Source organism: Motacilla alba, chromosome 4, assembly GCF_015832195.1.
Source record: "Motacilla alba alba isolate MOTALB_02 chromosome 4, Motacilla_alba_V1.0_pri, whole genome shotgun sequence".
Lineage (NCBI taxonomy): Eukaryota > Metazoa > Chordata > Aves > Passeriformes > Motacillidae > Motacilla > Motacilla alba.
The window spans coordinates 28,372,725-28,399,226 of NC_052019.1; the positions used below are offsets into that span (position 1 = coordinate 28,372,725).

The 26,502-nt window shown below is 35.3% G+C and overlaps 1 protein-coding gene across 7 annotated transcripts in view; it reads right to left on the minus strand.

The window, feature by feature from the left end:
- SGCZ (sarcoglycan zeta) overlaps positions 1 to 26,502 on the minus strand; it is a 391,151-nt gene that overhangs the window by 340,108 nt on the left and 24,541 nt on the right. For 3 of the 7 annotated variants that reach the window (XM_038136644.1, XM_038136645.1, XM_038136646.1), the window contains one exon: positions 2,390 to 2,461. The exons of the other annotated variants lie outside the window; for them this stretch is intronic. The gene's annotated coding sequence lies outside the window, so the exon portion shown is untranslated. The remainder of the gene's footprint in view (positions 1 to 2,389; positions 2,462 to 26,502) is intronic. 7 annotated transcript variants of the gene reach the window in all.

Here is a 26,502-nt window from a genome sequence, read left to right on the forward strand (position 1 = left end):
TTGTAATCAGGACAGAACAGTTGTAAGTGAGCACAATTCTTTGTCCAGTACATGATCTAGGTCATGCTAAAGCTGGTTCCTAACAAAGGAGGCAGTTAGCACACTTCCACATCTCCTTTCCTCTTTGATAAGTGTACCTCTGACAAAGATAACCACAGTAGCACTACGATTTATTCAAACATCAATGGACCATGCAGATTTGATTTGACATACATATTTTCCTGTATTTTATTGAGGCTGATCAGCTTCAATAAAACAATTACAGAGAACACTGTTAGTTCTGAAATAGTTGTCCAGTTTGTCAATCTTTCCTTAGGCAATTATGGCATTCTTTGATTTCACTATTTCTACTTCATCTGGGTATTGCAGTGGTTCCCCTCCTCCAACCTCTCTGCAGGAGGGCTATAAACGGCATCTACACCACCAGCAATTATATTGCTTCCCTTTGACCAGAAGTCATAGCAAAAGTAATTTAGAGAGCATCAAGCACACTGGTATGTGACCTAAATGTGTATAAGGATTTTTCCTTAAGAAGTTAGGATTATGACCCTCAGGATAAAAAAAAAAACAGGAAAGCAAAATGCAGACCTTACACTCCTAGGAACTTGCCTATGACTTCAGTCAGAGGCAATTATCAGTATTTGTCCCACAAAAACAAATTTTTATCTTTAACCTCCAGGAAGTATCTATTATTCAAGTTTGATTAGAGAAAAAAAAAATCAATATATTGCAGCCATAGAGAAATGATAATGAGACATTTATTCTTTTGATACATATAATGTCAGCTTCTCAAAAGACTAATCTTTCATTTTCCCACAGGCATACATTGGAGGGAAGATTTTCCAGTTTTCATAGTCTATTTATAGATGGAATTTGTATTTTCATTTTTCTCTTCCACAAAGAAAGGAGTATTATTCCAACAAAATGCAAACTATGTAGCTATCTTTCAGCAATAGCAATGTAATAAGCAGAAGCTGAAAAGCTAAAGTTGTTGCAGTGTTGTTAGACTGGTCACTGCAAAAGCAAAGACTGTGCTTCTCTTGCTTATGTCATGGTTTAAACCCCAGTGGCAACTAAGCACCATGCAGCCCTCCCTCACCCCCCAACAAGTGTAATGGGGAGGAAAAACCAGAAGTAAAGCCTGTAAGTAAAGAAAAGTTTAATAGCTGCAACAAAGTAAAATATTATAATATTAGTATGTAACAGTATTAGTAATAACAATAATAATAAATAAAACCCAAGAAAGAAAGTGAGGCACAATACAATTGCTAATCACTCATTGGCCAATTCCAAAGCCCATCTCTCTTTCAGGTAACTCCCCTGTTTATACACTGGGCATGATGTTGTATGTTATGGAATATCCCTTTGGCCAGTTCAGGTCACCTGTCCTTGCTATGCTCCCACCTCAGCTTTTTTGTGCACATCCTCAGTGGCAGAACATGAGACTAAAAAAAATAAAATAGTCATTGGCTTAGGGCAAATACTCCTTAGCCACAACCAAAACATCCATGTGCTGTCAACATTATTCTCATAATAAATGCAAAATGCAGCACTGTACCAGCTACTGTGAAGAAATTAACTCTATCCCCACCAAAATCAGGACTATTTCCTTTAACTAATTAATGAATTAAAGCACCACAGTGCCTTCTTGCATAATCTGTTTATTTTCTTTATTCAGATAAGAGTTTCCAGTTTTAGTGGTGAATGCATCTTGAGTTAAATCTAAGCACTACTTATTAGTCAAAGACTTTTCCCAGTTGCCAGAACTGTGAAAAATGCAATTATACAAAGCTGATAGATTATTTCTTTTAAGAAGCAGAAACTGTCATATTTATTCAACCTGCATGTAGAAGCCTGCACACAATTATGTCAAAATGTGAAGATATTATGAACAGAAGTTGGAGGAAATATTTTCAGGTTTTTAGTGTGTCCAGATTCTGCCTATATAAACAATACAGATTAGAAGGCACTACGAAAAATAATGCATTCAAACAGATTATATTCACTTCTCTTCTTAAAAAGCACTGTAGTGAAGTTTCTCTGTTTACCTGATTGATGCTACTTTTAAGTGCTATCTTTATGGTCTCATCTCTCTCTTCACTCAACAAAAAAGATGCTAACACACACACTGAGAAGACTAAAAAGGGAGCAGGGGGAAGAAGGGATGACCCACATAAAAAAACTACTGAAGTCGATAAGAGCTTAAGTCTCTGCAAAATTTCCTTTTTTTTTTTTTTCCTTTTCCACTTCTACCAGGTGCAACACAAAGGAGAGAGCATGACCTTTATAAGCCAAGTGACCTCATAACTGCTAAAGCTCTTTAAAAAGATACAAGCTCTCTCTTATAATGAAAGTGTCCCACAGAAAGATGAAACACTTGTCTACTCACAGGACAGAGTAGGGCTTCTTTCCAGCCACAGAGTAAACTGAACTTCCAGTCTCTGGGTTTGAAAACTTGGACCTGAAAATAGGAATGAACAGTCTCATAATGTCCCAGGAGAATATGACTCATTCTGCTGCCAGGTGACTCTCTCCTAATTGATCTCAAAAATCAGCCCTTATACAATTGAAAGCTAACGAAAAATCTCTTACTTATAATTTAATATTTTGGAAGATGCTGTAATGATGGAATCTATAAATTCATTTATACATGCATATATGCAGAGAGCATATATTGGAATGTAAACTAACAAATTTACTTTTAAAATGGAAAATACAACATACAGGTGCTTTTTTTCTGCAATTAAAGCCATGCTAAAGCCATGCTAAACTGCTAAAAGAAACACAATGCAAAATAAATTTTCATGATTCTGGATTTGCTTTAGACATATTAATCTTAGGTTAGATTTGCAGTCCAGAAGGAGGGAGTCAATGAATGTTTGTTTTGTTTTCAAAGTCAAATAAATTTGGTAATATGTAATTAATATTTGTACCAAAAAGCAAGAAAAATATAGTTAAAAAATACAACAGCAGAAAATTTAACCTGAAAACTAAAGACCCGAACCTGAATATTTCTGCAGAGCTATTAGTGTAACATTTTGTCTAATATCCATATCAGTTAGATAGAAAACATGTTAGATACTTTATATGTAGTTAATAGAAAGTCTTTAATTGGTGTCATAGAGAAGACCCCAGATAGAAAAAAATTACAATTCGTTTTTGATGGCTAAAAAGTTTCAACGGTTGCAGAATGATTCCACTGTTACAGGTGGAGATTATCTAGAATGCTACTAAGTGGCTCAATTTGCCCTTTAAATAGAGGTTTTAATATGCAATGTCGATACATGCTAGCAGATCCATGCACAGGTGTGTTCTTACAGTGCCATAGGCCTCATTTGGAAGCTTCTTGAGCTACTAGATTAAAATTTTGATATAACTTGTCACTTTGGTGAGAGCCTATGACAATGAATAAACCCAAAACATGAAGTTGTTTACTGGGTGGATATGAAGACTTAGTTGTTGGTTTTTTTAATGTATTTATTTTTGAAAGACATTAAATACTTGGAACATGAGAATCCAAATGAAATTCCAGAAAACTTCCGTTAACTTCAACCAAGCAAGAGTTTCACACATTCATGTTGTCACAGGCTAACACACAAAACCTTTGACAAAGGGTAAGCCTGGATAACCAGCTGCTTGAGACATGAAAGATGCCATAAATAGGAGCAAAATTTGCCCAGTGTGCATTTCAGAAATTAAAGTAACATTCCATCTATAGCATTTTTTGAGATGCCTGCAGAGCTTGGCACCAGAACTGAAGCATTAGAATCTATTTCAAAGCTGTTGCATGAGTATAGAGAGTATTCTCTAGAAACAGCAAGATATCATCACAGACTAGCACAGGAGGTGGAACAAGCAACATTCATTCACAGACTTCAAAAATAGCCTCCAAAGAACAGACAAGTATTAGCTGTCAAACTACCTATTGGCAGTGCTCTCCAGAGCAGTCAGAATCAGCCTCCCCATTTCATACTCATTTTTTCCTAGGCTGGGCTCAAGACCTCACAGCTCTCTCAGTGTTCACTGGATCTCCTCACAGTTCTCCCAAGGTACTTCAGCTTTTCTGAGGAAGACTGCCACCATTTCCCTATCTCATCTCATCTCTGTCTCTAGCTCTGTCATATTATTTCTTCTTGCCATCATACAAATTTATTTCACAAGGCTTTTCTTTGCCTGCCTCAGTTCCCTGAAGTTTTGTGTACATGAGAAAGTAGAAGATTCATAGGGTGAATCAGACCTGAAAGTCCATGGTTTTTTGCAAATTTCATAGCTAGTTTCACTGCTGTGACCCCAAAGTAAGTCAGATACCTTCTGTGAAATCTGTAATCTTCTCTTCACTTGGGTTTTCCATACTGTAAAGCAGTAATTTACTATGAAGTGCTTTTGGCTAGAGATCACACCACCAGAAAGTTACACTGAAATGGTGTCCTATTTCATTCTTTCTGAAATGCATTTTACTATTTGGTGGGGGGTGGGGCGGAGACTATTTCTTAGAAGCACATTAAGATGTTTGCTATTCCCAAAGTTGAAAACTGCCTGAGAAAAACACCAGTTGTGACTTTATGAGCTTTTCTATGTGGGAAACAGGTCTAAGGTAATGGGTTTTTAAAATGAAAACAGTAACACAGAATATTTACACACAAATAAGTAGGTCAGTATTAGCTTATGATTCCAGCTCAATTTCATTCTTGAATGTCACTGGTAACATGGGTCTCCTTTTGTGTCCCTGTCAGACCTCTCCCACTTCAGCCTTATAGAAATAAAACCCACAAAAACCAACAAACAAATAACAACAACAAAAAAACTCTTTTCCCACTCTTTAATTTAAGCATTTTTTCCTTCCTGTCTACTTCAATCTCCTTGCTCACCCTCTGGTAGCCTTCATATCTCCACAGAAATACTGTTCTTTCCTTTCCTATGCAAGGTCCCCAACAAAAGATTATGAAGGAAAATAAGTCCATTACTGATTAAGGTTGTTACCACTGTTATTCCTGAATTTTATGCTTAAGAACATTATTTATAATAAAGAAAGCACAAATCTCACATCTCCACCTCCCTACATCATGGGAGACAGTCACATGTAAAGTTTTGAGAAAGTCTGGATTGTAATTTTTGTATATCATTTGATATGTATATAATTTGAAGCCTGATATGTTCAAGCATCCGTAAGGCTTTGCATTTTATATTTTAAATAACACTCTTGATTGTTCAAAATGTTTGGATTATAAGCCTAACAAGAGTGAAATAAGACTGATACTGTATTTTGTTTACTAAATATAAATTTTTCTCCTGAAAATCAACACATCTGCAGAGGTACGTGAATGGACCCAAATACTTGCATGATCTGTCCATCATATTTTAAGACATGCAGTGGTTATACACCTGTTACATTGCTCCAAAACCATTGTGTTTTCAAGAAGAAAATCAGAAAATTATACTAATTTTCTCCAAATGGTCTTTTCCTATTTGTTTGGGTTTTTTTATATATATAGCTGTGTAAATAAACAAATCATGCATTACACATGCACTATTGATTCCCAGGAAGCTAGAAGTCTGGAAGAGATGTTTATGTCAACTTGCAACACCTGTAAAGAAGAGGAGGCCCTTTCATCCTGTGTTGCAGAAATATAATTTTCACTTAGTGATTCTGCTAATTTTCATGTAAAATTGTGAACATACATTATTTGTGCATTTCATAAAGGCTAGCACATTTATTTATAAATCTTCCAGAGGATAAAAAAAATTCCATTTCCTATTTTGAAATCTGAGCAATTTATCAATTCAAGTTTTTGAGATCCAAGTAAAATGAGTTCAAAAGGGAACAAACAAACAGACAAACACCACCACCTCAAAAAACAAATAAAAAAAACAAATAAAAAAACCCCCTGAAACTAGATGCAGCTATCTCAGCATTCGGCCTGTTCTTCCATTACTGATTGCTGAGGAAAGGTGACAAGAATGTTGGATGACAGCTTAGAGTACAAGCCCACATTTTTTCTCTAAATTTTGGGGATAAAACGTATCAGTCAGACCTCCAGAAGATTTTGAAAGAGGCTGCTTCATTGGTGCTCAGTTACTCTGTATTTCTGCATATGCATCTATATACTCACATGTAAACATACACACACTCACACCTTTATTCCACCTTCCTCCCATGCATTTAAAACAAAAAACTCCACATTGCAAATCCACTGAGAAGTACTTAAAGATAACTTCAAAATTATATGGTTACTCACTCAAGAGTCAGGAGGCAAAGTAACAGCTAAACTTTTAGATTTATTGCAGCAGCTATCTCATACAGATACAGTACTCATAAAAGTACAACAGAACTTATACCTTCCAGTACTTTAGAGCCAAAGAAATAATTAACTATTTCTAAATCTACCTAATTTTTAAATCTTATTGCATTCAAATTAAGATAGTAACTGGAATAATAAAACTGAGATAATTAACAGTTTTCCAAGAAACTCCAGATCAGTGCTATCCAAGGTACCTAAAAGAACTGCATGGGAAAAAAAAGATGTGAAAAAAAAAATGTTTGTTCTTTCACAAATAATTCTATATAATTTGACTGTGATGAATGCTGGTACTGAAGTGAGTGAGATTTAAATGCTACTCTCAGCAATTAAACCAAAAACAGTTAAATAGCTGTTCTAAAGTTACTGATGCATAACTCAAGTAAGTAATTAGGCAAGGCATAAAAATGCTACTTCAAATTTATTATATACACAGCTCATATCCAAAGAAATATCTTCTTTTGGGATCCTTTTTTTCACAGTTCTCTTTCTTGGACAAGGATGAGCATAAGAAAAAATAATTATATTTTACTTCTTTGTACTGTAGTCATAAACCAGACTGTCAACTGCATATTGCATCACTTGTTCAAGAATCTGCAGGATTTGGGGTCCTAACCCTGCCTTTCTTTCCATCCCATCTGTTGTGGAAGTGAATGTAGAAGGTTTTCTGTTAATATTTTAAAAGACTGTTTTAAGGAGGCAGGCGTCATTTTAATGGAGGAGATGGGCTGGCTTTTTATGGGTCAAGTTTTCTCCTGGCTCAACTGCATCTCATATTTTTCCTGTTTTTATGTTAGTCAAAGCATCTTTGACACAATCAGGTTAGAAATTCTGAATATTTATGCCTATATAAGCTGTATAGAGAAAAAGAGGCATGGGCTATTAAAACCAAAATGTTCGACTGACAGTTCAAGATCTTCCAGCTCTGGTATTGATTTAATCAGAAACATGGTTTGTTTTCTGAAGGAGCAAGAAAACAGAATACCACAGTAGAAAATATACAGTAAAGCTGAAGCCATGGCACAACATATTGCCATATATTCATTGGTATAACCACTACTTTAAGCACATTCCAAGCATTTATCTCCTCCTGCAGCAGCTGCCTGCAGCTATACTGACCTGGTGCCTCAACAGCTTGGGCACATCAAATGGAGAGAGTCAAAGGAAACTGGAAGATCTCCTTTGGACGATCTCCAAAGCCCAGGGTATGGCCTGGAAGTAATTTATTAAGAATACTTATTTGGCCTAAAGGAGATTTGTTAAAATTTATTGTTTCCTCTGGGGCAAAAAAACCCCAAAATTTAAGTACTTACTGAGGTGCTATCTTCAAATTCATTCTTTATAAAACCTCAGCAGTTTTCAGTTATTCCACAACTATCACCTAAAGGCAAAGGGCCTTTATCACAACAGAAGTAACTCAGAAGAAAACTGGTGAAAACAGGAGTTACCAAAACAACTTTCATAAAGGCATATAAATCAAGGCCATTCATAAGAAAAATTCAAATAAATTTCTTAAGCTTCAGAAGAAAAGACAAGGCACATTTTATCAGGAGCAAAAAGGGATAAAAGATACTCAGAACTGTGAAACAAAGGGGCAACATGCTAGATATTCATACTACTTTGATATAACAGTGTCAGACAGTCTAAGAGGAAAAGACATGTTACTTTCTGTAGCTTTAAAAACCAAAATCTTCCTTGAGATACTTGGAAGAGAAGTGCTAAGATGAAAATGAACTGCTATTAAATATAATTTGGAGCTGTTATGCTGCTTTATGATTACTTTTGTTGACAGTATTTTCCACCTGCCACCTCTGTAATCAAAGTTTTATTTTGTTAGAAACTTGTTGACTTGTAACATTAGTCTTGCCTAGTTTTAAAAGTGGCTCCAGATAAAGCTAACTAATAAGGATAGAGAGGATTCTTTTATAACTTTGTAAATTTTATTAAACTGTGTGTACATCAACCTGATTTGAAAAGACCAAGGTATTGGAGTAAGCTTCTTTTAAATTTAAAATGTCAACATCAAGTGATAGATTTTGAGGAAAAGCCCTTTCTATGTAGCAGGCACAGACAAGCAACTCTCTGTCAAGAAGCAGATGGCAGACATACAGCTGAATGCTCTGAACATTCACAAAGATCATCACTCAAATCAAAAAGGGAAGCACGGAATAGACAAATAGGATGGAAGTAACTCTTAATGCTCAGATTTGCCTCAAGACACAAATGAAAAAAAAATGAAGTGGAGAAAACCCCTACCTCTCCACAAATTGCTTCCAAATTGTCTCACTTCTGTCACAGAAGAACCTACTCTGGGAAGTGTGGCAGCTATGAAAAATAGTCTCACTTAGCTGTGTTCTTGGGACAGGTAAGAGTAATCACTCAAATCCTTAAAAACTGATCAAGGAGAAAGACTAAGTAGGATTAAGAGATACTGGGAAGAAAATATTTAATCTAAAGGAAATTTCCAGCTTTATTTTGAGTTTAAAAGCAAGTCAAACTAATACCATTTCAGACTGAAAGAGGGAGATACAGGGATATCCTGGCCTACACAATTTTACTATTCAAGCAGATTACCTTTCCTCCTTCACATATCTAAACTGCATATGTATACAGATCAGCCCTAAGAAACTCTTGAATAGAACTCACTTTTCAGTTCTGAAGGCTGTATTTAAACAGGCACAGATAGGAAACAGAATCTTAGTCATACAACAATAATAACACAATGGCAGTGTCCATCTAGAGGGTTACAGAACTGGGAGTTGCATAGCACTTTGACTAAGCATATCCCATTGTGAATGGCTGCAGTTATAGATTGCATATGATATTTTAGTTATGATTGGTAAATTTACTGGCATTTCTATCAGCTATGATAAAATGTTGTCATATTCAAGCATACAATATTGTCCCATATTGATCTGGGATCTTGATTTTTTTCCTTACTCTGAGAGGTACTTTGGCACCTTAATCAGTACTGACTTCAAGAGTTACCTCTAATACACATTTAGAAATCAGAGAATTTGTGATTCAGCATTTGAAAATGCAGGTGTCATACTGTTCACTTTGGTGTCAACAAAAACAATTGCTGAATACTCAAAACCATGCACATACTTGATACAAAAGCAATAAAGTGGTTCAGCTTTCCTGGTGTGTTTGTGAAAAAACACATTGAGTTATTAGCCAGTGGACAAAACAATCAGGACAGTTTTGTATTATTTTACTTTTAACTTGGTAACGATGGGCTTAGAAATTTTTCATATGGAAACTTCTTTCTAAACCTAAGAACAATTTTAATTTAATTTGTCAGACAGAAAGAATTTTCTTGAGTAGAGAACTTCAGTTCAAATGTAATGTTTCTGTCTAGCAATGAGGAGTATTAGATTCCAAGGAGAATACCCCTGGACAATAGAACAGCACAAACTCTCAGTAACAATATCCTTAGAGGTAAAAACACCTAGAGAAATACCCAAACAATGAGACTGGTTGCCCAGAGAGGATATACAATTTGTGTCCTTGGATATATTCAAAACTCAGTGAACAAACTGAGATGATTGGGCCAGCTTTAAGCAGGGTGTGGGAATAAGAGCGCTTCGGAGGCCCCTTGCAACCTCTAACATTCTGCACTTGCCTGATTCCATTTTGCTAATTCTATGCAAGTAATTCTCTCCAAATCACTCTATTAAGAGAAGATAGACAAAATAATTGAAGAATTGAGAAGAGAAGCACAGGAGGAATGAACTGGTTGCTCAGAGGTAATTGCTGAATTATTATCAGAACCAGAACCACCAGATAAGAAGTCCTGACAGTAAATTGGGCTGTTTATTCAGTAGTATTTCTAGTGAGCACTTACTACTATGTTCTTGTTAGAATTGAATCCAAAGCCAGATTGAAAGGCAAATAATGAAATTCACAGAAGCAAAGCAAGAAGCACTGAAAGGGAATAAATATAGGGAGAGACATGTGGAGTGATTAAGATTCAAAGTTCTCAGATTATAGGAAATCATGATGTGTTTTGTATTAAGAGAGACAAGCAAAGAGAACAAAGCTAGTGGAAAGAGCCTGAAGTCAAATTAAGAGAGGAAGCAGTATGGTACTAGTGGAAGAAGGAAACCTACAGTGAGTGCCTGAGGTGTATACATGATGGAAGAATAAATTTATTGGAGATGGCAGTGTATAGTGACAGACTGTAAAAGAGATAAAACCAACAAAGACCTCCTTAAGCACATCAGTTTTGCTGCTACAGTAGATCATATTCATTGACTCAATATGTCAAAGGGATACTAAAGAATAAATAAAATCGTTGAAGTTGAGAGGATATAGTTTGCCCCAGTTAAGGAAACATTTACTTAACTAGATAGGTTATAGTATGTTATTATAGCTGTATAATAAAATTGTTTCTCTGCATCTTTGAGTACTTGGATACTTGTTTTGTGAATAAAGCATTTTCTACATACTTTATAGATAATGACTCAGCTGGCCACAAAAATTCTTCTAGCCATCCCATACCTTCCAGCACCCACTAGTAGAATTAAATGCCTATCCCTTGACAGGAGAATCTGAAAAAGTTTTAGAGAATGAGGCCGACCATTACAACAAAAAATGATAATTTATATTTCTGAGCAATTGAGAATGACCTAGGTGACATGTTATGTGTGTGTGTTTTGGATAACAGAAGTCAGATGTGCGGTATCAGTACTTATGGCAGCCTCTGTGTAGTCTCCTTATAATCATGAGGTATGCTTCCTCAACATATTCACTCCTACCAATAATAGGGTTTAATTAGTGAAATTATCGGTTCTCTCATCAGGCTGCTATAGCCTGAAGTAATTTTCTGTGTTCCTTAGTGCTACATGTAACTTCAAATGAATCCCATGTGCTGGGTATTAGACCTGTCATCAAGTATGTTTCTGCTGTCCTTACAATCTTTAAAAATGCTCATCCAGAGCCCTCAAAAAATGCAAATACTTAATTTTGCTATCTTTAGCAACAACCATTACAAGTTTCTGTGCTGGAAAAATTTCAGACAACATTCCAGCAGAAAAAATAGTTCTAGCAAGCTGAAGAAAATATAGCTGTGGGACATATTAATTAATACCAGCTGTGTTCATCATATGCATTCTAGACCAAGGACAGATTCATGCTTATTCCAGATTCAGTCAGGAGTCCACCAATAATTAATGTCTCTGAAAACATGGAGAAAAATAAATTACGCTTTGGTTAGAACCATACTTCCTATCCAAAAATATACTAACCTTTTCTATTTCTCTTGTTTTCTTCCTTGTAATGACAGAAGAACTTGAAACATTTATACCAGTTACAACTGGATTTTTTGTATTTCACATGTAGTGGAACCATTTGATACCTTTCTGCCTACAAGAAGAAAGTATGCATAACCAATATTGTAATAATCCTCTGACTGCTCTTTATAATGTGTTACTGGATCTATAGACACTAATAATGAGCAACCCTCTTGGCTTTAACACAAGAAAATTAAAAAACTGAGCGTATGATATTGGGCATCTAACTGGCACGTTTAAAGGCATTTGTTTATCCGTTTGTTTTTTGTTTTTTAAGTAGGTACAAATCTGGACTTTTATGAGTTTTCACAACTGTAAAACATTACCAGTATGCATAGACATCCTCCCCACCCCCTCACACTCCTTGATTCTTCAGCCTTACCATCTCATAGAAGATCTGCACTCATGATATTTCATACAGCCTTTTTTTTGCAATTTTGGTTTGCACTCTTCAATACACAGATTTTAATTTGGGAATGACAAACCTCATCTGATGTACTACATCACAGTTCTGCCCCCTTAAATGGAGCAGACACATCAGTCATATATCTTCCAGGTCTCTCATTTCCTGAGAATGTATGCAGCTATTTGCTTTTCATTACCTATTTTTCAGTCAGCGGTGAGAATATGACAGTCTAAATGTAGGATCATCGCAGCCACAGGTACTGTACAGATATGTTAATAAAAAATACCATTTTTCTTTTTTCATTCATGCCAACCTGAACAGATATGCAACGCAGTCTTTGGAGGGGCAGAAATTAGGGGATTACTTTTGTAATCCTTTGTAGAACATTGTTGCTCAGCAGCTTCTTTGTGAATCAAGAAGGTGATCCTGCAATCATCACAGCTCATCAAATTTCACTTAATAAGAACTCAAGAGGGCACTGGTGAGAAATACAGTGTAGAGGGATAACTGAAATGAATTTGATGCTACTGCTTTACAAATTGTATCTAGTACAATTCAATTAGTTTGATGTGTTGAAGTCTCAGTGGAAAAACTAAACAAGGCAAGATTTATAGGAAAAAGAGATTTCTCTCAACTAACATTGATCAATACAAAAAACAAACCTTCCTGTCAAAAGAATTATATCAGATAGCTTCTCCCTTTCATTCAAACCACATCAGCTGGTCTCGCAATCTTTTCCCAAAAGCCCAGACTCACGCATCATGATAGCCGCAGCATTGCTATAGCAACTGGAGGGAGAGTTGCTAAAAATGTATACAATTCAATCATTCAGCAAGACTTAATTTGCAAAAAGTAGCTAATAAAAAAAAAAAACAAAACCAAAACCAAAGAGATGCCACTGCTACACACCCCTCCACATTCTCCCCACAGAGAGCATATACACATACATTCTCACTCACTTGGCACTCTTCACTATCAGCAAAAAAGAGAACTTTTACCCGATGTAATTGGAAAAGGCATTCATTTTTTGGAAACTAAGTGGTGTCAGTACATGTTGGAATGATTGTTTTCTACCTCTCAAGATTTGTCACGATGATCCACTAAAGTTTAACAAAGTATGTAACACAAACACATTTATTGCATTGCAATTAGTTTTAAAAATGTTTTTCTCATGCCTAGGGAACCATTAAACTCTAGCCTTCAGAATGCTGCAAGTGACATATGACACAACTTTACATATGTCAGAAGTCAGCCCTGTAAATTCTAGGAAAACAGGGGAGGAAAATATAGTTAGAAAGGTTCAGAACCCCTTGGAAGAGGGGTTTACTGGAGATCAGGCTTTTGCACAGTAACACAGGGTCTCATTCAGTTCAGTTGGAACTTTTCATGGGAACTTTCCCAATTAAAAAATATATATTTAACTGAAAATTACTTTAAAAAAATTTAACTTTGTGTACTAAATACTATGATTTTTTGCAACACAGGCATTTTCAAAATATTTGTTCTGCTACCAAATGTGCTTATACGAGGGAAAAGTTCAGATTAGGTTTTATTCCTCTAACTTGATACAAATCCCCCCCAGAAGTTATCATATTTTATGTCTTATTTATTAGGCATAGAAGTTAAAGCATCTCAGTTTTCCTGATTTGACTCTTCAAAAGCAAATTTGACTGCTCAGTTCATATACTAGAACTTAGGTGTCATGGTTTCAATGCTATGTGATCAATAAACATCACCTCCATTTATCATACTCAAACACCTGTTTTGGTTTCAAAGGCATAATTATCTGGAGTTTAAAAACTTTAGCACTCAAATTTTTTGTATCTTATATTCCATGTGAAACCTCAAATACTGAATTATATTGCATCAAGTACAACATTCCACCATTTTTTAATTCTTTTTCTTTCCTCTACAACAAATATAGAAATAGATTTTTTTCTTGCCGCCAAACGCCCAGTGTCACTGTCTAAATACTTATCAAGTCTAAAAGGTTGGACTAAACTTTTAGTAGAAAATGTTTTCAATCCTTTTGGTACAAGGGTGGCTTTCTGCAGCCATCAGCTGCAGCTCTGAAAACACTTGAAAGGTGTTGTTCTTTTTTGATAGCAGCTTGTGTGATAAATATACCCATTGATAGCAGAAACCTGCAAGCAAATCTTCCAACTGATGCCGCGTAAAACCCATAATTGCTTATTAGTATTTTGGCTCATTTCAGATAAGAGTCTCTCCAGCCTTTCCCCCCCGCAATCACAAGGTTTGTAGCGCAGAGTGGTTTGGGTTGAGCAGACAGACTGGAGAGCCACAAGTGCCCTCTTCTGGATATCCAATGCTACTCCAATTTATCCATGGACCAGCACTGAGGACTGATTCGTGACCAGATGTCTCAAACACTGTCTGCTCGAGTGTTTTGCATTCTGTATCCCTTGTCTGAAAATAAAAAGATTTCTTGAATTGTAAGCTTTTCAGTGCAAGCTACACAGACTAAAGAGCATCAGCCAAATAGCTTAATAAGAAAATACTTAGGTGTGTAATTTAGGAAAGGTTATTTCCCCATCATTTGTGGGCAATGTCTCTGTCAATGTGTTTCTGAACTGAGTACAGAAAATGGATCTTTCATCCTATAATTTTCAAGCATCATTTAGATTAAGAATGGTCCTCCTTCTTTTTCCTCCAAGTCTGACTTTTTTTCTATTTTTTGGTCTTATAATATCAATAAGGATAATCTATATAAGAAGGAAAACATTGGAACGTCAAAACTCAAATATTAGTATATCTTACACCTATCTACCAATCCTCAGTGAGGTAGATAAAGTTTCTCAATTCCCATCTATGCTGGAAGTGTTCACAGGTCTGAAATGCACAAAACCACACCCATAAATCAGTATGTGCCTAAATAGAGATTTAATATATTTCCTATTTATTATATTTCCTGCATTTGACAATGCAGGCATACACATTCACATGCATTAAGGATTAAAATGAATGCTGTTCATGACAACATAATTTACACATTAAATGATTATACAGCCACTGTAGACATGGGTTTGTTCTATAACCAGCAGTATTTGGAAAGCTATGAACAAAATTGAAGCAAAATTGACAAAAGTCTTAAGCCTGGAAGTCCACGTAAATGAATTCAAATAATAGATCATTCTTTTATTTTATTTTGCTCTGCTTATACTGGTTATATCAGTTAATGTTGCTGTCTGTAGGCGATTGGAAAATATGAAGTGTAGATGATGCCAGAAAGCAAAGAAGAACTAGCCATTGTGGACATGGTAGCAACTGTGGAAATGCCAGCCTACTTCATGAGTCAACACTAATGAGGGGAAACCAAGGCATTTGCCATCTTCCTCTTGCCTGGCACATAGATCTATTTGCAGGTGTATGGCACCTATTGATCAGGACTTGCACACAGTTATTTTCTTGTTATCCCAACTACAGGTGTGCTTATAACAGGAAAAAAAAAAGCCCTCAATTATCTATGTCTCAAAGATTTTTTGCAACATATTCAATTCTGTAGCCTCTTGGATCAAATAGCTTCCTCGTATTTTTTAACCTCTCTAGATCTCTGAACTAACTTCATTGGTTTGTGCTGCTTTTTAGCACATCTTTATCTGAAGAAACTCATTAACATGCTGGCTATATCATTTGCTAATCACTAATGAAAATGTTCAATTAGATCAGACATAAAATTGATCTCTGTGACATCTCACTACAAACCTCTTGCCCTTCACATCCCAGCTCAATATACTGCTGCTTATCATTATCTTTTATTTACATTCAGTCTTTTGGATAGTTTTCAGCCTCTGTGTTATTTGAGTCAATTTACAATAATTTTTCAATGAGACTTTGCAAATTACTGTTATTAATTTTTATTATCACAAATACTTCATTAGATTTTATATACATTAAGCTTCCCGTATCACTATTTTTTTTTTTGTCTGTTATTTACTAGATGATTTAGAAGTTACTTTTGCTTGACATTCTTCATTCTTTCCTTCCTCTATCACTCAGTAAGCTTTGAGACCTTGCAAAAGCAGCATCTGTTTCCACATACTACCAAGACTTAAAGTTAGGACTCTCGCACAGTGCTGTAATTTTTAGGATCATGCTTTCTGTCAGCAATATATTTATTCCATCTCAGTGGCAGCTTCTCAGTTCTCCATGATTTTCCTAAGTCATTACAGGTGGTGTGGTCACCACCCTTTTATATCCTGGGATGCTCAGAATAGCCAATCTATGCTTTTCTTCCCAACCTTCTGGTCCTATCCTCATAATATTTTTTTATCAGTTCTGATTTGCTTTCTTGGTACAAGCTTCCTTAGACAAAAAGACAATAGCCTTTACTTATACTCTAATATACTAAGCCCTTTCTTCTCTGCTTTTTTTTTCTTTCACTGTTTTTATGCTGCAGTTAATAAGAATAGTAATAAATTTCCTTCCTTGCTACAAAAAACAAAAAAACCCTGGATTTATATATATGCCTGATACTCAACACAAATCATATGGCACAACTCAGAAGAGAAGGTTTTTCCTGGTCCATTTGTAAAACAAAGACTACCAACATTTCTAAAGAAAAATCCTGATTAACTGGAGCTTTTTAAATAAATCTTTTATGAAATCTTAATTAAATATCTGAGGAAAGATATATTGCTCTTGTTTAACTATCTAATAATTATCAAGTAGATCATCAATACTTTGATGCCAAACTTGCATTATTTGTTATTTCAGAATTGGTCAGAGTAATTAAATTTTTGGTACGCAGGAAAACCACTTTTTGTGCAATGATGATCATATACATCCTTAAGTAAAAACTAATTATATCCAGGTCTAATTTTATTTATGAGCTTTTAGGCAATAGTATTAAGTTCCTGATACCGTAGAACTGATTCATCAGATAATATGCAAGAAAATTTGTAGTAAATATGCCTTTGAAAGGCAAAACTCAGGAAATAATTATGTCTTTTATATATCTAGGTATCCAGCACACACTGCATCAAAAAGAACATGTATGTTTTCATGGATTATAATTATCATTTAGTAATTCATAAAATGCTGCTAACTGTAGGATTTAAAACACATCCAAACAAAAAAAAATCATTGATGAAATGTATTGTAACTACATGAGACTAAAAGTACAAAGATATTTTGTTTCCTGTATACAGCAAAAATATTAAAACAAAGAAGAAAAAATCCTGAAATGACAAGAATTATTTTCAAAATAATTTTATTTGGCTAACTTTATGGTCAAGAGAAATCAATTCTTATCTGTCTGGTGGAGAGAATTAGGACAGGTGCCGAAATGCAAGCTGCCTTTTCAGCTCTTTGTAAAAAGGTGCCACACAGGACAGGGGACAACAGAAAAGCCTGTACTCTCCTGTGTAGAGCCATACCAGGAGCTCCAGCACATGAGAATGGCAATAGACCTTTATGTATCAGAAGCAGATAACAGAGGGTGAGATCAAACTAGATACCTTTGCTTCAGACAGCTACTGATAGGTAAAAGTAATTTAATTCCATGTATATTATTTCATATAAGCAAAGCAGAAGAGGAAAATAACATTAAGTTTGAAGACAAATGCAGAAATAGTGGGAATGTAATTTTCAATGTGAGGGTCTGTAGAAACTTGCATAAAGTGTTGGGTGTTGTTGCATGGAAGTCTGTTTTCAGGGTGCTTTGAGGCCAGTATCGATTTAGAAATTTAGGTTGAATTTAATTATCATTTCCAAATTCCATTTTCTGTTTTTTTTATTAAATTATTTTTCCCATGTTTTGCTTTCCTTATGATCACAATTTGACATGCAGCTGATTTTAATTTTAAGCTGTTTATGGTATACCTCCAACTTTCATCTGTTATTTGCACTTCTTGTGATCTCTTTGGAGAAAGGAACAAGTATTCCCATCTTTACAAGCAGCACCATGAGCATTGTGGGAGCTACCAGAATAAGCACTAATAACGTCAAGAGTAATAATTTGGACTGTTTTCTCTTATCTGCTCTATCAGAATCAGTTCACCCATACAACATTAGCACTTCACTATCATCCACCAATGATCTATCATCCACCACTATCTATCCACCAAAATATTTAACTTAAAAACTGACAAACATGTCTTGGCTGCACACACACTGAAGTATTAAAAAACAGGAAAGCAAGCTGTATGCTGCCTATGTGTATTTTATTTATACACAGACATGGAGCAGCATTATGAGCGTCATCATAAGCCTAAAAGCATTTCTCACACTCAATAGGGTTTCGGCCAGGAAAATCAGTATCCACATAAAAGCAGTCACCTGTATTTGCAGATACTAGATTTCAAACAAAAGACTGCATGAAAAGACCTAAAACTTGTAGTCAAAACCAAGCTAAGGAATACTGTGAAACTGAGCACGCTAAAAGACAATAGATGAATTGTCAAATTCCTGAATGCATAGAAACAATAATCTCAAACCTGTATAAAAAGTCCAGAACTGAAAGTAACAACATAAGGAACACTTCCTAGAGTCATCATTGATGTTTCTCTGATGCCACCACCTCAACATACAGCAGGACTCCAAGTGAAACAACTTCAGCACTGGGTATCCCTCAGGAAAGGTATTAAAAATAAATCAGAAGAATATAGTTTAAACCACCCCACTGCCCCCAAAAAACCTACCTTAACAACATCTTATCCAGAGCAGCATATGCAACTCCACATGTCAGATGAGTTAGACTCCAAAGCACAGGGGAGTCAATGAAGTTCAGACAAGGGCAACTACAAAAAAAAAAGGTTTGCAGCAACTGCCCTACAATGAAAGACTAAGAAGGCTGAGACTCCTTAATTTGGAGACAACAATACGAAAGGAACATCACATTTACTCTTCAAAGTTTTCTGAACCTAGAGAATGACTGCAAAACTATTACTCACAAAACAAATAACGTTAGAACTAAGAACCTCTCATTAAAGCTAGTAAGGGATTACATTAAAGGAGATAAAATAAAATACCATAAAGAGACAATAGTACTCTTTATAGCTTCCTGCGGTATCTCAAGACTGTGGAGGTAAACTGTAATAGTAAATTAAAAAATACACTACAAAAAAAAAACCCAAAACAAGCCCAAAATAATCCACATCAAAACAAAACAAAAGAAAAACCCAAAAACCCAACCTTCACAAGGCAGAGAAAGAGAAATTAAAAGACAAGAAAGATCTAACTTCCCAATGTCCCTGAAAATGCAGTTCATGGACCAAAAAAAAGAAAAGAAAAAAAAACTCAGCTGGAGAACATTAAGCTAGATGGTCAATTGCTGTGACTCAGCTGGGCCTTCTTATGCTGTAATTTTTTTTACCTTTTATCCAAGAAATTCTATTCTTTTGTTACAAGAATGAAAATGCAATTATTAATAAGGCAAACACATATTTATTGGGCAGTCTTTTAACTAAGATAATATACAGTACTTCAAAATAAAATGTCACAATTTACTTACTACAAGGAATAAAGACCTAACAGAAAACACCCGACCTCCCAAAGCATTTTCACTGAATAACCTGGAATGATTGAAGGAATGAGTGCATGCTGTTTACTGACATGACTTTACACCTACAAAAAGTCAGTCACAGCTATTACTGACTTTTAGGGGCATCATATTAAGGACTGTGAAGTGTGATGAGGTCTTTCTTTCAAAAGAAAGAAAATCAGTTTCTATACTTGTGATATTGAACTGTGGATGCTTTCTCAGAAATAAGTATTTTCAAAGGGATAACAACTGCCAACCTAGTGAAGAGCAATATAGAAAAAATATATTCAGATAAAAATTCTGGTCTGTTATCGGGGGTAAAAAATCATAAACAATAAAATTTTGTCCAAATCATCAAAAAATCCCAGTGTCTCAGGGCACAAATATGTCATTTATTGTTTTCAGCACTCACCTCTTGCTAAGGATATTCTCTTTTGGTTCTTCTGTTAAAACCAAACAAACAAGAAAAACAATAACAACACCAAGGCTCTATTAAAGAATTAAGTATTTGATGGTAAACTTTTGACTTCTTATCTATGATGCTCAATCTCTCAGAAAGTATTTTTGCTTATAGACACAAGGTTGAATCCACTTCAGCAGCAGTGGCTTTTGACTGTTGGAACTACAGAGTACAGAACCACTCGCTATCTGTTTTTGCATCTGAAGTCATTAAAAGTGGAAACCAGAAAACTGTGTCAGTACCCAATCTGGCAGATTTCTGGCTGATATTGTGTTCTCTCTGGCAAACAGTTTTATTCACTTACTGGGATCTCTACATAGTCAAACTCATTAAACCATTTTAGTTCCAAGTACTAAATCTAGCAGAAGTTTCAGGTCCAGATGTCTGGTAGAAATACTCAAGCTCAAGTGCTCCTTTAGACCTGGTGAAACAAAACTCCTGCAACCAGACCCTTGGAAAGTCAGAGTACACAAAGAAGGAGTGCTAAAGTCAAAAAAGCCACATGGTTTTATGTCTTCCAACAAGACTTGGAAGCCTAAAAGGACAAAGCCCAAATGTTATGGTTTGATATGAAATTAAAACTAAGAAAGGTCCATTAAATATTCATCAATTCATAAGTGAAGGTGGTACCTTAAATTCACTAATTCTACTTGTGTGTGCACAGGAGATTTTAGTTCAATCACTGAGACATCCTGACAAATTCTGTAGGTCATGAATTCTAATGCGTAACAATTGCACTATGTTACAGACATAAAACCAAATATTAAATACTAATTGGAATTAGGTTGAGTCAGAATATTTCTAGAAAAACAGGTTCTGTCACTGAGCTTAACACTGAAAATTGCACTCTTTCACACCAGCACACCACACTAAGGAAATTGTTCTTTAGCTTTATTTTTTATTTTAAAAAGATCCAGATAACAGGTAATACAGAGAAAAACTTGGATTGTACTATTTGATTCTGGAATTCCTAAATTTCAAATAAAAAGTTAAAAGAACAAGCCCATTTGAGAATGCTTTATTTAATGAGCAGTCCTATGCCACTGGTTAGAATTTGGCAGTTAAACCATCAGAAATCACTGAGCCAGCATATAATTAGGATGGAAATGCAGCTATGCATAATGCCCATAATTAGGCCTATGAAAGCTTAAACAAGAAAAACCATTAAATCAGTCAATGTTTCAATCAGATGGTCAGTGCACCTATTTACTGAATTGTTTGCACATGGTTTCTGAGGTCCATTGGTGAACTGCAGCTTGTACACACTGTGCAGGCATTTTGCAGGAAACCACTCTTTGTTAGCTCCTACTCTGACTTAAGATTATCACCTACCATGCTCCAAGTACTGTAGCAGTGCACTGCAAAGATAGCACAGCACACTGACCAGGCTAGCAGCTTTTTGAATAAAATAGAAAATAGATAGCCCAAGTTTATAAAAATACAGCCAGTTAGTGCATTTCATCTATTATGTATTAATGTTTTTAATGTCCTAAGTGTTTGTAGTAGTGAATTGACTTTGTATATCCTTAGCAATTATCCATTTTACTTCCATGCTCTAGTTTCTTTTGTGTGCCTCCTTGTTTCAGTAGTAATTTTTAAGTTCAATGATGAACAAAGCTTACCTGTGCAACTGCCCTTTCACAACAAACACATGATACTATCTCCAGTGCAGCCAGACAATTTCATTAGAGAAGACCTGGGGATTTTTGCCTGAAGCTTTTCTAATGTGACACACAAGAAGAAATTCTTTAAATGTACCAATTTTTGTCAAAAACCACTTCCAAATTCTGGCCAGGTTTTAAAAAAAAGTTATTCACAACACACTAAGGGCCTTAGTCCTGCTGCTTCTGCCATGGGAAACCTGATTACTCAGCAGACTTGTGGCATTTAAACACAAAGATTTGCAGAAGACTGTCCTATATACAGGACTCTCAATTCTGACATTACCTGTATTTTTACCTTCCTTTTCCTGACAAAAAATACCTGAAAAGAAAATAGTTTTAAGTATATGGACTGAGTAACACACACTGAGAAACAATGAAACAACACCCAAAGCCTATCTAATTTGATATTAAAAAAAAAAACCAAAACCTTTTTTACTGTGAGGACAGTCTCCACCTGTTGCATTTCCACCAAAACTTCAATATAAAGTTAATGTATTTCTTTTTTCAGCCCTCTTGGGAGTGAAGGGAAACACTGTTTACAGCACAGCCACAGGTATCATCAGCACAGATACTAGAGTACGCAACACATTCAGCAGTTCCTGTGGTGTCCTGACAAAATTAGACCAATTCCTTTGAAGGAATTCTGTTTATCTGCTTCATGCCAAAAATCAGGAGGCAGACTGTAATACTGAAATTGAAGTAGCAGGAACATAGAGTCCTTCTGACATGGTAAAAAGCACAGGAATTATGCCTGTAGCTATCCATATGGTATTTAATCCAAGTAATCTAAATTGATTGTTTTCTCACAGTTTTTGTAAATCTACCTCTATATCTCCCTAAAAAAATCTTAATACAGCGCCCACTGGACACAGACAGTACCTCATTAATTTCAATGTGTTTAATGTGTTTTAATATGTTAGCCCTGCAGCCATGGTGTTCAGTTAGGAAAGACCGACTCACTTAATGCCTTACATATTTTCTCGGCTCATAAAGAGCTACACAGTACAGCAGGGAGCATATTGTAGAGTTATTAAATGCTATTATTAAATACATGATATTACTGCTTAAATCTGTACAAGGCAAGAAAACAGAGAACCCTCAATATTTGAACTTTAAATATTATACATACCTTTGGTAGCTACATATTCACTTCATAATTCCGAAAGATCTTCACAGAACCTACATATAACCACTACCCCAGGTGAATATATTACAGTGAATGTGACAAGACAGATGATAACTGTGGTGTTATGGTTTAAGTATTTCCAGTCATGATGTGAATGCATTATGCACAGTGATAGTTTTCAAAATTTATTCATAATTTTAGGAATACTATGAAAAATATAGAGGCACTTTAAAAATCAGATCAATGATATGTGCATCACTCAGCAGTTGAAACTCATATTTACTGTGCATTCCCATTTGCTTCAGTGCATTATTTTGCTGAGGGCCAGATTCCAAAATAGTAGCCGTTTTCTTGCTGCTTTTGTCGTTTTACTAAAGCACTCATAAAAGTTTGGATTCTCTAAGATGTTTTATACCATCTTCTAGTAAAAAAACAGAATTTACTGAGATTATGTATTAAGAAGCTCCCTGTGGAAGTAAAAACTGAAAAAACCCATAGGTTTATATTAATTATTAGAGAAGTCAAGGCATTGTAACCTTCCATGTTGTCAAGACTTGGTACCACACTAGAAGATGCCATGTCAGCCTCCTGACCTACATGACCAAGGAAATAAATGCTGCCCAGGGATAAATGGTGCACATTGTACCACACAGCGCGGTGTGTCACCTCCAGAGCTGTCATCCTGGGTTCTACAAGGGACAGAGCCCCCATGGACTGTGCAAATTTAACTAATACAGAATTCACATACATACCTAGGAACACAAGATACAAACACAGACTAAACAGAAAAGAATGGACTAGTGCTGTGGCCAACAATGAAAATATGCTCAGGAAGTCAAGTCATCCATGAAATGCCAACACAAAAAGGACTAATAAAACCTTTGACTAAACACAGAAACATACCTACATACAAACATGTATATATATATATATTTTTTTTTTTAATCATGTTAATATACTCTGAGAAAGACCTTGCAGTGTATCTTTGCAGCTCATCAGAGAGATCTCAACAGTAGAGTGCTCCTTTCTCAAAATGGATTCTGAAGGATTAGGATATATGTTGAAAGAAAACTACAAATAAAATTTCAGTACCTAAGACTCTATTTTACAATTAAAAATTTAAAGAGCTCAAGCTGTTTCTTTTAACAAAACATATGAGGAATAACCTGATTACTCTATGAAAGTGTCTTCACAGAGGGAAAAATGCTAGGTAGTAAAGAGTCTTTAATCTAGCTGAGAAAATGAAACAAGAAGCAAAGGTTAGAAGCTAAAGTGACATACATAACAATTAGAAATTAGGCACTCACTTCTACCACAACCAATTAACAAGTACATTTATGTAAGTTCTTTTCCTATTGAAGCCTTTTGAAGAGCTCTTTTGTAATCTGAAAAGAAACAATTTTATGTGAAGTTTTAAGCACACTTCCTGCTGCTTCTCTTCAGATTAAAATATATCAACTGATTATATAAAATGAATTGCCAGCTAGGATAAAAGGGACAGGGAGGAGAAATGCCTTTTTTTTCTCCCTGTGACAGAAGAACTAGAACTTGGTAAAATGCAAACTTACATAAGTTTCACCACACATACTATAGTTCAAAGGAGTCAACCAATTTATCAGCATTGCTCCCACAGAGAGAAGTTCACTGAGAACAAGTTAAAGCCTTAAATGCTAAGTGCCTTAGGACTTGGGGTATTGCAGTCATAGAATTTTTAGTTCTAAGTGAACATCCAGTAAGTTTTTGGACTCACTTTCAAAAACAGAAGTACAAGCTCTTAACATCTTTTACAAAAAAAATTGTCCCATTTCATGTCAGTCATTTTTAATTCTGTATCTAACAAGACACCATAATGAAATGTCTCACCAGTGACTGAACAAACTCAAAAAAACACAGTCGAGCTTTCAGTAACATTAGGCAGGCAATATTAACAGATTATATTCCACACTGAAAATTGTAACAAGAATAATAATTGAAGTCAATTGTCAAATCAACAGTAATGTAAAACATGCAAGTAGTCTAGCTAAAAGGTTTCTAGTCATTTTTTCCAAGTACACTTACAGGATTAAAATAAGCTGATGAACTAAAAGCACACAGGAGAGTAGACAATTTTGATTATCTGGCCATTTATTATATGCTAAGCATGAAAAGATGGATACTAAGGAATTCACACTACCCTGTAGCTTCCTAATTTTATCTTATCATCAAAGAATCTAATGCAGAGCAAGCTGGTTGAATAATTTCATTTCTTGCAATTTATTTTTTGTTCTAATTGTAATGCAAATAACATTGACTACATTTTTCTTCTAGGTAAGATTATTCTACCACCAATAGTGGGGAAAACAGCCTTTTTCATCTCTTTCCACAAGAAACATATTATGTATATATTTCAATCTACTCAATTTTATCTCTTTTCTTCTGTCTTTTTCCTATCAATTATACATTAGATTAATTAAAATTTGACTATACAACTAAACAAAAGCTGATTTTTTTTTCTAAGTTTGGCAAAATAAATTTCTTGAAGTGCAATGTGTAGAGTAATCTCTAGGAGCTATTTTATTTCTGGAAGTTATTGTAACTCTAAAATTTGCTGTCTTTTCACATGGATTCCAATAAATGTGCATTTTACACTTTTACAAAGTTTTGACTCCCTGGTTATTCAGGCATACGTTTCACTCGCTTTCTTGAGTTATACAGGCAATGAACTGTTTGACACTGAAGTCAAACTGCTCACTGTTGCTCAAGTGTGCCTGCCCTGCAGCTGCCTGGTTGTGTGGAGCTTCTGCTGCTCCGGATATACCAATAAGCCAAGAGGGAATGTCAGTCAATAGATCTGTCCCAGCAAAAAGAGTTATGTATTCTTCTACAGAGAGAAATAACTTCAAAAGTGTTGCTCTTTCAATGTGTCTTTTTCAATGACCAGTCAAGGGTCTGCAAATGGGGAAACCAGCAAAACAGAAAATAGCAAAAGCGCCATTTGTGATCTTTGTCACTGTCATTTGTCTAGCGTTACTGAATTACATGAAAATACTCAAGAAGAAACATAAAAATATGGTAAACTGTGAGAATAATTTCAAAAACTTTGACATAGGTTCATGGTGAGAAATGTGTGTTGCATGCAAGAAATTACACTTGGGTTTTAAAAAACCTTGGCAAAAAAATGCAACGCAGTCTAGAGTTTGCTTTGTTTTGATTCATCTTGTTCCAAAATCTCACCAGAAACAGCAACATTATCAAATATTCTGATTTTTAAGTTGTTTCAATAAAGAATTTACCAAAATTACATCTTGCGAAATTATATCTTGCAAGTTATTTTTGAATCTATAACTGAATAATATAGATTGAACAGAGTGAAACAAAGGCTTGTTATTGCTTTAAGAAAGTTGTTTTATTGGTTAGTACTACAGAGCCAGTACTGATGCCTCAATCAAACTCAAAAAATTCATGGATTTGGGGTGTGGTGGGACACCTGCACATCAGGTGCCTATCAAAGCTGCTCTGTAACTCCCCTCCACAGCTGGACAGGGGAGAAGATACAATGAAAGGCTCATGGGTCAGGATAAATGCAGGGAGAGATCACTCAGCAACTACCATCATGGACAAAACAGACTTGACTTAGGGAAATCAGTTTAATTTATCATGAACCAAAATAAAGAGTAAGGTAATGAAAAATAAAAACTACATTTTAAAACAGCTTTCCCTGACTCCTTCCTTCTTCCTGGGCTTAACTTCACTCCTGAATTTTCTACCTTTTTCTT